We start from the raw sequence: 21,141 nt of genomic DNA, 5'->3' as shown, positions 1-21,141 counted from the left end.
ACACCGCTATCTCTATAAACATGGAAATATCTTCACCGCTATCTGTATAAACATGGAAATATCTACACCGCTATCTCTATAAACATGGAAATATCTACACCGCTATCTGTATGAACATGGAAATATCTACACCGCTATCTGTATGAACATGGAAATATCTACAAAGCTATCTGAATGAACATGGAAATATCTACACCGCTATCTGTTTGAACATGTAAATATCTACACCGCTATCTGCATGAAAATGGAAATATCAACAAAGCTATCTGCATATACATGGAAATATCTACAGAGCTATATCTTTACACATGGAAATAACTACACCGCTATATCTATAAACATGGAAATATCTACACCGCCATCTGTATGAACATGGAAATATCTGCACCGCCATCTGTATGAACTTATAAATATCTACACCGCCATCTGTATTAAGAAGGAGATATCTACACCGCTATCTGTATAAACATGGATATATCTACACTGCTGCCTGTATAAACATGGAAATATCAGCACCGCTATCTGTATGAACATGGAAAAATCTACACCGCTACCTGTATGAACATGGAAATATCTACACCGCTATCTGTATGAACATGGAAATATCTACACCGTTGTCTGAACATGGAAATATCTACAACGCCATCTGTATGAACATGGAAATATCTGCACCGCCATCTGTATGAACATATAAATATCTACACCGCCATCTGTATTAAGATGGAGATATCTACACCGCTATCTGAATAAACATGGAAATATCTACACCGCTATCTGTATAAACATGGAAATATCAGCACCGCTATCTGTGTGAACATGGAAATATCTACACCGCTATCTGTATGAACATGGAAATATCTACACCGCTATCTGTATGAACATGGAAATATCTACAAAGCTATCTGAATGAACATGGAAATATCTACACCGCTATCTGTTTGAACATGTAAATATCTACACTGCTAACTGCATGAAAATGGAAATATCTACAAAGCTATCTGCATATACATGGAAATATATACACTGGTATCTCTTTACACATGGAAATATCTACACCGCTATATCTATAAACATGGAAATATCTACACCGCCGTCTGTATGAACATGGAAATATCTACACCGCTATCTGTATGAACATGGAAATATCTACACCGCTATCTGTATGAACATGGAAATATCTACACCGCTATCTGTATGAACATGGATATATCTACACAGCCATCTGGATGAACATGGAAATATCTACACCGCTATCTGTATGAACACAGTAATATCTTCACCGCCATCTGTATGAACATGGATATGTCTACACAGCCATCTGGATGAACATGGAAATATCAACACCGCTATCGGTATGAACATGGAAATATCTACACCGCTATCTGTGTAAACATGCAAACATCTTCACCACTATCTGTATAAACATGGAAATATCTACACCGCTATCTGTATGAACATGGAAATATCTACACCGCTCTCTCAATGAACAAGGAAATATCTACACCGCTATCTGTTTGAACATGGAAATATCTAAACCGCTATCTGCATGAAAATGGAAATATCTACACAGCTATCTGCATATGCATGGAAATATCTACACAGCTATCTCTTTACACACGGAAAAAACTACACCGCTATCTGTATGAAGATGGAAATATCTTCACCGCCATCTGTATGAACATGGATATATCAACACAGCCATCTGGATGAACATGGAAATATCTACACCGCTATCTGTATAAACATGCATACATCTTCACCGCTATCTGTATAAACATGGAAATATCTACACTGCTATCTGCATGAACATGGAAATATCTACACCGCTATCTGTATAACATGGAAATATCTACACCGCTATCTGTATGAACATGGAAATATCTTCACCGTCATCTGTATGAACATGGATATATCTACACAGCCATCTGTATGAGCATGGAAATATCTACACCGATATCTGTATGAACATGGAAATATCTACACCGCTATCTGTATGAACATGGAAATATCTTCACCGACATCTGTATGAACATGGATATGTCTACACAGCAATCTTAATGAACATGGAAATATCTACACCGCGATCTGTATGAACATGGAAATATCTACACCGCTATCTGTGAAAACATGCATACATCTTCACCGCTATCTGTATAAACATGGAAATATCTACACCGCTATCTGTATGAACATGGAAATACCTACACAGCTATCTGTTTGAACATGGAAATATCTAAACGGTATCTGCATGAAAATAGAAATACCAACACAGCTATCTGCATATACATGGAAATATCTAAAAATCTATCTCTATACACATGGAAATAACTACACCGCTATCTCTATAAACATGGAAATATCTACACCGCCATCTGTATGAACATGGAAATAAGTGCACCGCCGTCTGTATGAACATATAAATATCTACACCGCCATCTGTATTAAGATGGAGATATCTTCACCGCTATCTGTATAAACTTGGAAATATCAGCACCGCTATCTCTATGAACATGGAAATATCTACACCGCTATCTCTATGAACATGGATATACCTACACCGCTATCTGTATGAACATGGAAATATCTACACCGCTATCTGCTTGAAAATGGAAATATCTACTCTGCTATCTGCATATACATGGAAATATCTACACAGCTTTCTCTTTACACATGGAAATATCTACACCGCTATCTGTATGAACATGGAAATATCTACACCGCTATCTGTATGAACATGGAAATATCTACACCGCTATCTGTTTGAACATGGAAATATCTACACCGCTATCTGCTTGAAAATGGAAATATCTACTCTGTTATCTGCATATACATGGAAATATCTACACAGCTATCTCTTTACACATGGAAATAACTACACCGCTATCTGTATGAACATAGAAATATCTACACCGCAATCTGTATGAACATGGAAATATCTGCAACTCCATCTGTATGAACATATAAATATCTACACAGCCATCTGTATTAAGATGGAGATATCTACACCGCTATCTGTATAAACATGGAAATATCTACACCGCTATCTGTATAAACATGGAAATATCTACACCGCTATCTGTATAAACATGGAAATATCTACACCACTACCTGTATAAACATGGAAATATCATCACCGCTATCTGTATGAACATGGAAATATCTACACAGCCATCTGGATGAACATGGAAATATCTACACCACTATCTGTATGAACATGGAAATAGCTACACCGCTATCTGTATGAAAATGGAAATATCTAAACTGCTATCTGTATAAACATGGAAATATCTACACCTCTACCTGTATAAACATGGAAATATCAGAACCGCTATCTGTATGAACATGGAAATATCAGCCCCTCTATCTGTATGAACATGGAAATATCTACACCGCTATCTCTATGAATATGGAAATATCTACACCGCTATCTGTTTGAACATGGAAATATCTAAACTGCTATCTGCATGAAAATGGAAATATCTACACAGCTATCTGCATATACATGGAAATATCTACACAGCTATCTCTTTACACATGGAAATAACTACACAGTTATCTGTATGAACATGGAAAGATCTACACCGCTATCTGTATGAACATTGAGATATCTACACCGCTATCTGTATGAACATGGAAATATCTACACCGCAATCTGTATGAACATGGAAATATATTCACCGCCATCTGTATGAATATGGATATGTCTACACAGCGATCTGGATGAACATGGAAATATCTACTCCGCGATCTGTATGAACATGGAAATATCTACACCGCTACCTGTGTAAACATGCATACATTTCACCGCTATCTGTATAAACATGGAAATATCTACACCGCTATCTGTATGAACATGGAAATATCTACACCGCTATCTGTATGAACATGGATATATCTACACAGCCATCTGGATGAACATAGAAATATCTACACCGCTATCTGTTTGAACATGGAAATATCTAAACCGCTATCTGTATTAAAATAGAAATATCTACACAGCTCTCTGCATATACATGGAAATATCTACAAACCTATCTCTTTACACATGGAAATAACTACACCGCTATTTCTATAAACATGGAAATATCTACACCGCCATCTGTATGAACATGGAAATATCTGCACTGCCATCTGTATGAACATATAAATATCTACACCGCCATCTGTATTAAGATGGAGATATCTACACCGCTATCTGTTTGAACATGGAAATATCTACACTGTTATTTGTATGAACATGGAAATATCTACACCGCTATCTGTATGAACATGGAAATATCTACACCGCTATCTGTATGAACATGGATATATCTACACAGACATCTGGATGAACATGGATATATCTACACAGCCATCTTGATGAACATGGAAATAACTACACCGCTATCTGTATGAACATGGAAATATCTACACCGCTATCTGTATAAACATGGAAATATCTACACAGCCATCTGGATGAACATGGAAATATCTACACCGCTATCTGTGTAAACATGCATACATCTTCACCGCAGTCTGTATAAACATGGAAATATCTACACCGCTGTCTGTATGAACATGGAAATATCTACACCGCTATCTGTATGAACATGGAAATATCTACACCGCTATCTGTATGAACATGGAAATATCTACACCGCCATCTGTATGAACATGGAAATGTCTGCACCGACATCTGTATGAACATATAAATATCTACACCGCCATCTGTATTAAGATGGAGATATCTACACCGCTATCTACATAAACATGGAAATATCTACACCGCTATCTGTATAAACATGGAAATATCTACACCGCAACCTGTATAAACATGGAAATATCAGCACCACTATCTGTATGAACATGGAAGTATATACACCGCTATCTGTATTAACATGGAAATATCTACACCGCTATCAGTATGAACATGGAAATATCTACACCGCTATCTGTATGAACATGGAAATATCTACACCGCTATCTGTTTGAACAAGGAAATATCTACACCGCTGTCTGCATGAAAATGGAAATATCTACACAGCTATCTGCATATACATGGAAATATCTACACAGCTATCTCTTTACACATGGAAATAACTACACCGCTATCTGTATGAACATGGAAATATCTACATTGCCATCTGTATGAACATGGAAATATCTGCACCGCCATCTGTATGAACTTATAAATATCTACACCGCCATCTGTATTAAGAAGGAGATATCTTCACCGCTATCTGTATAAACTTGGAAATATCAGCACCGCTATCTGTATGAACATGGAAATATCTACACCGCTATCTCTATGAACATGGATATATCTACACCGCTATCTGTATGAACATGGAAATAGCTACACCGCCAACTGTATGAACATGGAAATATCTGCAACACCATCTGTATGAGCCTCTAAATATCTACACCGCCATCTGTATTAACAAGGAGATATCTACACCGCTATCTGTATAAACATGGAAATATCTACACCGCTGCCTGTATAAACATGGAAATATCTACACCGCTATCTGTATGAACATGGATATATCTACACCGCTATCTGTATGAACATGAATATATCTACACAGCCATCTGGATGAACATGGAAATATCTACACCGCGATCTGTATGAACATGGAAATATCTACACCGCTATCTGTATGAACATGGAAATATCTACACCGCTATCTGTTTGAACATGGAAATATCTACACTGCTATCTGCTTGAAAATGGAAATATCTACTCTGCTATCTGCATATACATGGAAATATCTACACAGCTATCTCTTTACACATGGAAATAACTACACCGCTATCTGTATGAACATAGAAATATCTACACCGCTATCTGTATGAACATGGAAATATCTACACCGCCATCTGTATGAACATGGTAATATCTGCACCGCCATCTGTATGAACATATAAATATCTACACCCCCATCAATATTAAGATGGAAATATCCACAACGCTATCTGTATAAACTTAGCAATATCTACACTGCTATCTGTATAAACATGGAAATATCTACACCGCTATCTGTATAAACATGGAAATATCTACACCGCTACCTGTAGAAACATGGAAATATCAGCACCGCTATCTGTATGAACATGGAAATATCTACACCGCTATCTCTATGAACATGGAAAGAGCCACTCTGCTATCTGTATGAACATGGAAATATCTACACCACTACCTGTATGAACATGGAAATATCTACACAGCTCTCTGTATGAACATGGATATATCTACACAGCCATCTGGATGAACATGGAAATATCTACACCGCCATCTGGATGAACATGGAAATATCTACACCGCTATCTGTATGAAAATGGAAATATCTACACCGCTATCTGAGTAAATATGCATACATCTTCACCGCAATCTGTATAAACATGGAAATATCTACACCGCTATCTGTATGAACATGGAAATATCTACACCGCTATCTGTTTGAACATGGAAATATCTACACCGCTATCTGCATGAAAATGGAAATATCTACAGAGCTATCTGCATATACATGGAAATATCTACACAGCTATCTCTTTACACATGGAAATAACTACACCGCTATCTCTATGAACATGGAAATATCTACACCGCCATCTGTATGAACATGGAAATATCTGCACCGCCATCTGTATGAACATGGAAATATCTACACCGCTATCTGTATAAACATGGAAATATCTACACTGCTATCTGTATGAATATGGAAATATCCACACCGACATCTGTATGAACATGGAAATATCTGCACCGCCATCTGTATGAACATATAATTATCTACACCGCCATCTGTATTAAAAAGGAGATATCTACACCGCTATCTGTATAAACATGGATATATCTACACCGCTCTCTGTATAAACATGGAAATATCTACACTGCTACCTGTATAAACATGGAAATATCTACACTGCTACCTGTATAAACATGGAAATATCAGCACCGCTATCTGTATGAACATGGAAATATCAGCCCCTCTATCTGTGTGAACATGGAAATATCTACACCGCTATCTCTATGAACATGGAAATATCTACACCGCTGTCTGTTTGAACATGGAAATATTTAAACCGCAATCTGCATGAAAATGGAAATATCCACACAGCTATCTGCATATACATGGAAATATCTACACAGCTATCTCTTTACACATGGAAATAACTACACCGCTATCTGTATAAACAAGGAAATATCTTCAACGCCATCTGTATGAACATGGATATATCTACACAGCCTCCTGGATGAACATGGAAATATCTAAACTGCTATCTGTAGGAACATGGAAATATCTGCACCGCTATCTGTATCAACATGGAAATACATACACCGCTATCTGTAAATACATGGAAATAGCTACACCTCTATCTGTATGAACATGGAAATATCTACACCGCTATCTGTATGGACAAGGAAGTATCTTCACCGCAATCGGTATGAACATGGATATATCTACACAGCCATCTGTATGAACATGGAAATATCTACACCGCTATCTGTATGAAAATGGAAATATCTACACCGCTATCTGTATGAACATGGATATATCTGCACAGCCCTCTGTATGTACATGGAAATCTCCACACTGCTATCTGTGTAAACATGCATACATCTTCACCGCTGTCTGTATAAACTTGGAAATACCTACACCGGTATCTGTATGAACATGGAAATATATACACCTCTATCCGAAGATGGAAATATATACACCACTCTCTGCATGAAAATGGAAATATCTACACAGCTATCTGCATATACATGGAAATATCTACAAAGCTATCTCTTTACACATGGAAATAACTACACCGCTATCTGTATGAACATGGAAATATCTACACTGCCATCTGTATGAACATGGAAATATCTGCACCGCCATCTGTATGAACATATAAATATCTACTCCGCCATCAGTATTAACATGGAAATATCTACACTGCTATCTGAATAAACATGGAAATATCTACACTGCTACCTGTATAAACATGGAAATATCAGCACCGCTATCTGCATAAACATGGAAATCTCAGCACCGCTATCTGAATGAACATGGAAATATCTACACCGCTATCTGTATGAACATGGAATTATCTACACCGCTATCTGTATGAACATGGAAATATCTACACCGCTATCTGTATGAACATGGAAATATCTACACCGCTATATGTTTGAACATGTAAATATCTACACCGCTATCTGTATGAAAATGGAAATATCTACAAAGCTATCTGCATATACATGGAAATATCTACACAGCTATCTCTTTACACATGGAAATAACTACACCGCTATATCTATAAACATGGAAATATCTACACCGCCATCTGTATGAACATGGAAATATCTGCACCGCCATCTGTATGAACATATAAATATCTACACCGCCATCTGTATTAAGGTGGAGATATCTACACCGCTATCTGAATAAACATGGAAATATCTACACCGCTATCTGTATAAACATGGAAATATCTACACCGCTATCTCTATAAACATGGAAATATCTACACCGCTACCTGTATAAACATGGAAATATCAGCACCACTATGTGTATGAACATGGAAATATCTACACCGCTATCTGTATGAACATGGAAATATCTACACCGCTATCTGTATGAACATGGAAATATCTACAAAGCTATCTGAATGAACATGGAAATATCTACACCGCTATCTGTTTGAACATGTAAATATCTACACCGCTATCTGCATGAAAATGGAAATATCTACAAAGCTATCTGCATATACATGGAAATATCTACACAGCTATCTCTTTACACATGGAAATAACTACACCGCTATATCTATAAACATGGAAATATCTACACCGCAATCTGTTTGAACATGGAAATATCTGCACCGCCATCTGTATGAACTTATAAATATCTACACCGCCATCTGTATTAAGACGGAGATATCTACACCGCTATCTGTATAAACATGAATATATCTACACAGCTGCCTGTATAAACATGGAAATATCAGCACCGCTATCTGTATGAACATTAAAAAATCTACACCGCTACCTGTATGAACATGGAAATATCTACACCGCTATCTGTATGAACATGGAAATATCTACACCGCTATCTGAACATGGAAATATCTACAACGCCATCTGTATGAACATGGAAATATCTGCACCGCCATCTGAATGAACATATAAATATCTACACCGCCATCTGTATTAAGATGGAGATATCTACACCGCTATCTGAATAAACATGGAAATACCTACACCGCTATCTGTATAAACATGGAAATATCTACACCGCTATCTGTATAAACATGGAAATATCTACACCGCTACCTGTATAAACATGGAAATATCAGCACCGCTATCTGTATGAACATGGAAATATCTACACCGCTATCTGTATGAACATGGAAATATCTACAAAGCTATCTGAATGAACATGGAAATATCTACAAAGCTATCTGTTTGAACATGTAAATATCTACACCGCTAACTGCATGAAAATGGAAATATCTACAAAGATATCTGCATATACATGGAAATATATACACTGCTATCTCTTTACACATGGAAATATCTACACCGCTATATCTATAAACATGGAAATATCTACACCGCCGTCTGTATGAACATGGAAATATCTACACCGCTATCTCCATGAACATGGAAATATCTACACCGCAATCTGTATGAACATGGAAATATCTACACCGCTATCTGTATGAACATGGATATATCTACACAGCCATCCGGATGAACATGGAAATATCTACACCGCTATCTGTATGAACATGGTAATATCTTCACCGCCATCTGTATGAACATAGATATGTCTACACAGCCATCTGGATGAACATGGAAATATCTACACCGCTATCTGTATGAACATGGAAATATCTACACCGCTATCTGTGTAAACATGCAAACATCTTCACCACTATCTGTATAAACATGGAAATATCTACACCGCTATCTGTATGAACATGGAAATATCTACACCGCCATCTGTATGAACATGGAAATATCTACACCGATATCTGTTTGAACATGGAAATATCTAAACCGCTATCTGCATGAAAATGGAAATATCTACACAGCTATCTGCATATGCATGGAAATATCTACACAGCTATCTCTTTACACACGGAAAAAACTACACCGCTATCTGTATGAAGATGGAAATATCTTCACCGCCATCTGTATGAATATGGATATATCAACACAGCCATCTGGATGAACATGGAAATATCTACACCGCTATCTGTATAAACATGCATACATCTTCACCGCTATCTGTATAAACATGGAAATATCTACACTGCTATCTGCATGAACATGGAAATATCTACACCGCAATCTGTATGAACATGGAAATATCTACACCGCTATCTGTATGAACATGGATATATCTACACAGCCATCCGGATGAACATGGAAATATCTACACCGCTATCTGTATGAACATGGTAATATCTTCACCGCCACCTGTATGAACATAGATATGTCTACACAGCCATCTGGATGAACATGGAAATATCTACACCGCTATCTGTATGAACATGGAAATATCTACACCGCTATCTGTGTAAACATGCAAACATCTTCACCACTATCTGTATAAACATGGAAATATCTACACCGCTATCTGTATGAACATGGAAATATCTACACCGCCATCTGTATGAACATGGAAATATCTACACCGCTATCTGTTTGAACATGGAAATATCTAAACCGCTATCTGCATGAAAATGGAAATATCTACACAGCTATCTGCATATGCATGGAAATATCTACACAGCTATCTCTTTACACACGGAAAAAACTACACCGCTATCTGTATGAAGATGGAAATATCTTCACCGCCATCTGTATGAATATGGATATATCAACACAGCCATCTGGATGAACATGGAAATATCTACACCGCTATCTGTATAAACATGCATACATCTTCACCGCTATCTGTATAAACATGGAAATATCTACACTGCTATCTGCATGAACATGGAAATATCTACACCGCTATCTGTGTAAATATGCATACATCTTCACCGCAATCTGTATAAACATGGAAATATCTTCACCGCTATCTGTATGAACATGGAAATGTCTACACCGCTATCTGTTTAAACATGGAAATATCTACACCGCTATCTGCATGAAAATGGAAATATATACAGAGCTATCTGCATATACATGGAAATATCTACACAGCTATCTCTTTACACATGGAAATAACTACACCGCTATCTGTATGAACATGGAAATATCTACACCGCCATCTGTATGAACATGGAAATATCTTCACCGCCATCTGTATGAACATACAAATATCTTCACGGCCATCTGTATTAAAATGGAGATATCTACACCGCTAACAGTATAAACATGGAAATATCTACACCGCCATCTGTATAAACATGGAAATAACTACACCGCTATCTGTATAAACATGGAAATATCTACACCGCTACCTGTATAAACATGGAAATATCAGCACCGCTATCTGTATGAACACGGAAATATCAGCCCCTCTATCTGTATGAACGTGGAAATACCTACTCCGCTATCTGTATGAACATGGAAATATCTACACCGCTATCTGTATGAACATGGAAATATCTACAACGCCATCTGTTTGAACATGGATATATCTACACAGCCATCTGGATGAACATGGAAATATCTACACCGATATCTGTATGAACATGGAAATAGCTACACCGCTATCTGTATGAACATGGAAATATCTACACCACTATCTGTATGAACATGGAAATATCTACACCGCTATCTGTATGAACATGGAATTATCATCACCGCCATCTGTATGAACATGGATATATCTGTACAGCCATCTGGATGAACATGGAAATAGGTGCACCGCTATCTGTATGAACATGGAAATAGCTACACCGCTATCTGTATGAAAATGGAAATATCTACACCGCTACCTGTATAAACATGGAAATATCAGCACAGTTATCTGTATGAACATGGAAATATCTACACCGCTATGTGTACGAAGATGGAAATATCTACACCGCTATCTGTATGAACATGGAAATAGCTACACCGCTATCTGTATGAACATGGAAATATCTAAACCACTATCTGTATGAACATGGAAATATCTACACCGCTATCTGTATGAACATGGATATATCTACATAGCCATCTGGATGAACATGGAAATATCTACACCGCTATCTGTATGAACATGGAAATATCTACACCACTATGTGTGTAAACATGCATACATCTTCACCGCTATCTGTATAAACATGGAAATATCTACACCGCTATCTGTATGAACATGGAAATATCTACACCGCCATCTGTATGAACATGGAAATATCTGCACCGCCATCTGTATGAACATATAAATATCTCCACCGCCATCTGTATTAAGATGGAGATATCTACACCGCTATCTGTATAAACATGGAAATATCTACACCGCTATCTCTATAAACATGGAAATATCTACACCGCTATCTGTATAAACATGGAAATATCTACACCGCTTCCTTTATAAACATGGAAATATCAGCACAGATATCGGTATGGACATGGAAATATCTACACCGCTATCTGTATTAACATGGAAATATCTACACCGCTATCTGTATGAACATGGAAATATCTTCACCGTCTTCTGTATGAACATGGATATATCTACACAGACATCTGTATGAACATGGAAATATCTACACCGCTATCTGTATGAACATGGAAATGTCTGCACCGCCATCTGTATGAACATATAAATATCTACACCGCCATCTGTATTAAGATGGAGATATCTACACCGCTATCTGCATAATCATGGAAATATCTACACCGCTATCTGTATAAACATGGAAATAACTACACCGCTATCTGTATAAACATGGAAATATCTACACCGCTACCTGTATAAACATGGAAATATCAGCACCACTATCTGTATGAACATGGAAGTATATACACCGCTATCTGTATGAGCATGGAAATATCTACACCGCTATCAGTATGAACATGGAAATATCTACACTGCTATCTGTATGAACATGGAAATATCTACACCGCTATCTGTTTGAACAAGGAAATATCTACACCGCTGTCTGCATGAAAATGTAAATATCTACACAGCTATCTGCATATACATGGAAATATCTACACAGCTATCTCTTTACACATGGAAATAACTACACCGCTATCTGTATGAACATGGAAATATCTACATTGCCATCTGTATGAACATGGAAATATCTGCACCGCCATCTGTATGAACTTATTAATCTCTACACCGCCATCTGTATTAAGAAGGAGATATCTTCACTGCTATCTGTATAAACTTGGAAATATCAGCACCGCTATATGTATGAACATGGAAATATCTACACCGCTATCTCCATGAACATGGATATATCTACACCGCTATATGTATGAACATGGAAATAGCTACACCGCCATCTGTACGAACATGGAAATATCTGCAACGCCATCTGTATGAGCCTCTAAATATCTACACCAACATCTGTATTAACAAGGAGATATCTACACCGCTATCTGTATAAACATGGAAATATCTACACCGCTGCCTGTATAAACATGGAAATATCTACACCGCTATCTGTATGAACATGGATATATCTACACCGCTATCTGTATGAACATGGATATATCTACACAGCCATCTGGATGAACATGGAAATATCTACACTGCTTTCTTTATGAACATGGAAATATCTACACCGCTATCTGTTTGAACATGGAAATATCTACACTGCTATCTGCTTGAAAATGGAAATATCTACTCTGCTATCTGCATATACAAGGAAATATCTACACAGCTATCTCTTTACACATGGAAATAACTACACCGCTATCTGTATGAACACAGAAATATCTACACCGCAATCTGTATGAACATGGAAATATCGACACCGCCATCTGTATGAACATGGTAATATCTGCACCGCCATCTGTATGAACATATAAATATCTACACCCCCATCTATATTAAGATGGAAATATCCACAACGCTATCTGTATAAACTTAGCAATATCTACACTGCTATCTGTATAAACATGGAAATATCTACACCGCTATCTGTATAAACATGGAAATATCTACACCGCTACCTGTAGAAACATGGAAATATCAGCACCGCTATCTGTATGAACATGGAAATATCTACACCGCTATCTGTATGAACATGGAAATATATACACCGCTATCTCTATGAACATGGAAAGAGCTACACTGCTATCTGTATGAACATGGAAATATCTACACCACTACCTGTATGAAATTGGAAATATCTACACAGCTATCTGTATGAACATGGATATATCTACACAGCCATCTGGATGAACATGGAAATATCTACACCGCCATCTGGATGAACATGGAAATATCTACACCGCTATCTGTATGAAAATGGAAATATCTACACCGCTATCTGAGTAAATATGCATAAATCTTCACCGCAATCTGTATAAACATGGAAATATCTACACCGCTATCTGTATGAACATGGAAATATCTACACCGCTATCTGTTTGAACATGGAAATATCTACACCGCTATCTGCATGAAAATGGAAATATCTACAGACCTATCTGCATATACATGGAAATATCTACACAGATATCTCTTTACACATGGAAATAACTACACCGCTATCTCTATGAACATGGAAATATCTACACCGCCATCTGTATGAACATGGAAATATCTACACCGCTATCTGTATAAACATGGAAATATCTACACCGCTATCTGTATGAATATGGAAATATCCACACCGCCATCTGTATGAACATGGAAATATCTGCACCGCCATCTGTATGAACATATAAATATCTACACCGCCATCTGTATTAAGAAGGAGATATCTACACCGCTATCTGTATAAACATGGAAATATCTACACCGCTATCTGTATAAAGATGGAAATATCTACACCGCTATCTGTATAAACATGGAAATATCAGCACCGCTATCTGTATGAACATGGAAATATCTGCACCGCTCTCTGTATGAACATGGAAATATCTACACCGCTATCTGTATGAACATGGAAATATATTCACCACCATCAGTATGAATATGGATATATCTACACAGCCATCTGTATGAACATGGAAATATCGACACCGCTATCTGTATGAACATGGAAATATCTACACCGCTATCTGTATGAACATGGAAATATCTTCACCGCAATGTGTATGAACATAGATATGTCTACACAGCCATCTGGATGAACATGGAAATATCTACACCGCGATCTGTATGAACATGGAAATATCTACACCGCTATCTGTGTAAACATGCATACGTTTCACCGCTATCTGTATAAACATGGAAATATCTACGCCGCTATCTGTATGAACATGGAAATATCTGCACCGCTATCTGTATGAACATGGAAATATCTACACAGCTATCTACATATACATGGAAATATCTACAAACCTATCTCTTTACACATGGAAATAACTACACCGCTATCTCTATAAACATGGATATATCTACACCGACATCTGTACGAACATGGAAATATCTGCACTGCCATCTGTATTAACATATAAATATCTACACCGCCATCTGTATTAAGATGGAGATATCTTCACCGCTATCTGTATAAACTTGGAAATATCTACACCGCCATCTTTATAAACCTGGAAATATCAACACCGCTACCTGTATAAACTTGGAAATATCTACACCGCCATCTTTAAAAACCTGTAAATAACTACACCGCTATCTGTATAAAGATGGAAATATCTAAACCGCTACCTGTATAAACTTGGAAATATCTACACCGCCATCTTTATAAACCTGGAAATCTCTACACCGCTATCTGTATAAAGATGGAAATATCTACACCGCTATCTGTATGAACATGGAAATATCTACACCACTATCTGTATGAACATGGAAATGTCTACACCGCTATCTGTATGAACATGGATATATCTACAGAGCCATCTGGATGAACATGGAAATATATACACCGCTATCTGTATGAACATGGAAATATATACACCGCTATCGGTGTAAACATGCATACATCTTCACCGCTATCTGTATGAACATGGAAATATCTCCACCGCTATCTGTATGAACATGGAAATATCTACACTGCTTTCTGCATGAAAATGGAAATAAATACACAGCTATCTGCATATACATGGAAATATCTACAAAGCTATCTCTTTACACATGGAAATAACTACACCGCTATCTCTATAAACATGGAAATATCTACACCGCCATCTGTATGAACATGGAAATATCTGCACCGCCATCTGTATGAAGATATAAATATCTACACCGCCATCTGCATTAAGATGGAAATATCTACACCGCTATCTGCATGAACATGGAAATATCTACACCGCTATCTGTGTAAACATGCATACATCTTCACTGCAATCTGTACAAGCATGGAAATATCTACAACGCTATCTGTATGAACATGGAAATATCTACACCGCTATCTGTTTGAACATGGAAATATCTAAACCGCTATCAGCATGAAAATGGAAATATCTACAGAGCTATCTGCATATACATGGAAATATCTACACAGCTATCTCTTTACACATGGAAATGTCTACACCGCTATCTGCATGAAAATGGAAATATCTACACAGCGATCTGCATATACATGGAATTATCTACAAAGCTATCTCTTTACACATGCAAATAACTACAGCGCTGTCTCTATAAACATGCAAATATCTACACCGCCAACTGTATGAACATGGAAATGTCTGCACCGCCATCTGTATGAACATATAAATATCTACACGGCCATCTGTATTAAGATGGAAATATCTACACCGCTATCTGTATAAACATGGAAATATCTACACCGCTACCTGTATAAACATGGAAATATCAGCACCGCTATCTGTATGAACATGGAAATATCTACACCGCTATCTGCATGAACATGGAAATATCTACACCGCTATCTGTATGAACATGGAAATATCCACACCGCTATCTGTATGAACATGGAAATATCTACACCACTATCTGTTTGAACATGGAAATATCTACACCGCTGTCAGCATGAAAATGGAAATATCTACACAGCTATCTGCATATACATGGAAATATCTACACAGCTATCTCTTTACACATGGAAATAACTACACCGCTACCCTTTAAACATGGAAATATCTACATCGCCATCTGTATGAACATGGAAATATCTGGACCGGCATGTGTATGAGCATATAAATATCTGCACCGCCATCTGTATTAAGAAGGAGGTATCTACACCGCTATCTGTATAAACATGGAAATATCTACACCGCTATCTGTATAAACATGGAAATATCTACTCCGCTATCTGTATAAACATGGAAATATCAGCACCGCTATCAGTATGAACATGGAAATATCTACACCGCTATCTGTATGAACATGGAAATATCTACACCGCTGTCTGTATGAACATGGAAATATCTTCACCGCCATCTGTATGAACATGGATACATCTACACAGCCATCTGTATGAACATGGAAATATCTACACCGCGATCTGTATGAACATGGAAATATCTACTCCACTATCTTTGTAAACATGCATACAACTTCACCGCTATCTATATAAACATGGAAATATCTACACCGCTATCTGTATGAACATGGAAATATCTACACTGCTATCTGCATGAAAATGGAAATAAATACACAGCTATCTGCATATACGTGGAAATATCTACAAAGCTATCTCTTTACACATGGAAATAACTACACTGCTATCTCTATAAACATGGAAATATCCACACCGCCATCTGTATGAACATGGAAATATCTGCACCGATATCTGTATGAAGATATAAATATCTACACCGCCATCTGCATTAAGATGGAGATATCTACACCGCTATCTGTATAAACCTGGAAATATCTACACCGCTATCTGTATAAACATGGAAATATCTACACCGCTATCTGTATAAACATGGAAATATCTACACCGCTACCTGTATAAACATGGAAATATCAGCACCGCTATCTGTATGAATATGGAAATATCTACACCACTATCTGCATGAACATGGAAATATCTACACCGCTATCTGAACATGGAAATATCCACACCGCTATCTGTATAAACATGGAAATATCTACACCGCTATCTGTTTGAACATGGAAATATCTACACCGCTGTCAGCATGAAAATGGAAATATCTACACAGCTATTTGCATATACATGGAAATATCTACACAGCTATCTCTTTACAAATGGAAATAGCTACACCGCTATCTGTATCAGCATGGAAATATCTACACCACTATCTGTATGAACATGGAAATATCTACACCGCTATCTGTATGAACATGGATATATCTACACAGCCATCGGGATGAACATGGAAATATCTACACCGCCATCTGTATGAACCTGGAAATATCTACACCGCTATCTGTGTAAACATGCATACATCTTCACCGCTATCTGTATAAACATGGAAATATCGACACCGCTATCTGTATGAACATGGAAATAGCTACACCGCTATCTGTATGAACATGGAAATATCTACACCGCTATCTGTTTGAGCATGGAAATATCTACACCGCTATCTGCACGAAAATGGAAATATCTACACTGCTATCTGCATATACATGGAAATATCTACACAGCTATCTCTTTACACATGGAAATAACTACACCGCTATCTCTATAAACATGGAAATATCTACACCGCAATCTGTATGAACATAGAAATATCTTCACCGCCATCTGTATGAACATATAAATATCTACACCGCCATCTGTATAAAGAAGGAGATATCTACACCGCTCTCTGTATAAACATGGAAATATCTACACCGCTGCCTGTATAAACATGGAAATATCAGCACCGCTATCTCTATGAACATGAAAATATCTACACCGCTACCAGTATGAACATGGAAATATCTACACCGCTATCTGTATGAACATGGAAATATCTACACCGCTATCTGTTTGAACATGGAAATATGTACACGGCTATCTGTATGAACATGGAAATATCTACACCGCTATCTGTATGAACATGGAAATATCTACACAGCCATCTGGATGAACATGGAAATATCTACACCGCTATCTGTATGAACATGGAAATATCTACACCGTTATCTGTATGAACATGGATATACCTACACAGCCATCTGGATGAACATGGAAATATCTACACCGCTATCTGTGTAAACATGCATACATCTTCACCGCTATCTGTATAAACATGGAAATATCTACACCGCTATCTTTATGAACATGGGAATATCTAAACCACTATCTGTATGAACATGGAAATATCTACACTGCTATCTGTTTGAACATGGAAATATCTACACCGCTATCTGCATGAAAATGGAAATATCTACACTGCTATCTGCATATACATGGAAATATCTACTCAGCTATCTCATTACACATGGAAATAACTACACCGCTATCTGTATGAACATGGAAATATCTACACCGCCATCTATATGAACATGGAAATATCTGCACCGACAACTGTGTGAACATATAAATATCTACACTGCCATCTTTATTAAGATGGAGATATCTACACCGCTGCCTGAATAAACATGGAAATATCTACACCGCTATCTGTATAAACATGGAATTATCTACACCGGTACCTGTATAAACATGGAAATATCCGCACCGCTATCTGTATGAACATGGAAATATCTACACCGCTATCTGTATGAACATGGAAATATCTACACCGCTATCTGTATGAACATGGAAATATCTACACCGCTATCTGTATGAACATGGAAATATCTACACCGCTATCTGTTTGAATATGGAAATATCTACACCGCTGGCTGCATGAAAATGGAAATATCTACACAGCTATCTGCATATACATGGAAATATCTACACAGCTACCTCTTTACACTTGCAAATAACTACACCGCTATCTCTTTAAACTTGGAAATATCTACACCGCCATCTGTATGAACATGGAAATATCTGCACCGCCATCTGTATGAACATATAAACATTTACACAGCCATCTGTATTAAGAAGGAGATATCTACACCGCTATCGGTATAAACATGGAAATATCTACACTGCTACCTGTATAAACAAGGAAATATCAGCACCGCTATATGTATGAACATGGAAATATCTACACCTCTATCTGTATGAACATGGAAATATCTACACCGCTATCTGTATGAACATGGAAATATCTACACCGCTATCTGTATGAACATGGAAATATGTACACCGCTATCTGTTTGAACATGGAAATATCTACACCGATGTCTGCATTAAATTGGAAATATCTTCACAGCTGTCTGCATATACATGGAAATATCTACACAGCTACCTCTTTACACATGCAAATAACTACACCGCTATCTCTATAAACATGCAAATATCTACACCGCCATCTGTATGAACATGGAAATATCTGCACCGCCGTCAGTATGAAGATATAAATATCTACACCCCATCTATGTTAAGATGGAGATATCTACACCGCTATCTGTATAAACATGGAAATATCTACACCGCTACCTGTATAAACATGGAAATATCAGCACCGCTATCTGTATGAACATGGAAATATCTACACCGCTATCTCTATGAACATGGAAATATCTAAACCGCTATCTGCATGAAAATGGAAATATCTACACAGCTATCTGCATATACATGGAAATATCTACAGAGCTATCTCTTTACACATGGAAATAACTACACTGCTATCTGTATGAACATCGAAATATCTACACCGCCATCTGTATGAACATGGAAATATCTGCACCGCTATCTGTATGAACATATAAATATCTTCACCGCCATCTGTATTAAGATGGAGATATCTACACCGCTATCTGTAAAAACATGGAAATATCTACACCGCTATCTGTATAAACATGGAAATATCTACACTGCTATCTGTATAAACATGGAAATATCTACACCGCTACCTGTATAAACATGGAAATATCAGCACCGCTATCTGGAAGAACATGGAAATATCAGCCCCTCTATCTGTATGAACATGGAAATATCTACACCGGTATCTCTATGAACATGGAAATATCTACACCGCTATCTGTTTGAACATGGAAATATCTAAACCGCTATCTGCATGAAAATGGAAATATCTACACAGCTATC

This window comes from Gorilla gorilla, chromosome 12 (assembly GCF_029281585.2).
Source record: "Gorilla gorilla gorilla isolate KB3781 chromosome 12, NHGRI_mGorGor1-v2.1_pri, whole genome shotgun sequence".
NCBI classification, from domain to species: Eukaryota; Metazoa; Chordata; class Mammalia; order Primates; family Hominidae; genus Gorilla; species Gorilla gorilla.
The sequence above is the reverse complement of the archived record's forward strand: the minus strand, read 5'-3'. Positions refer to the sequence as shown.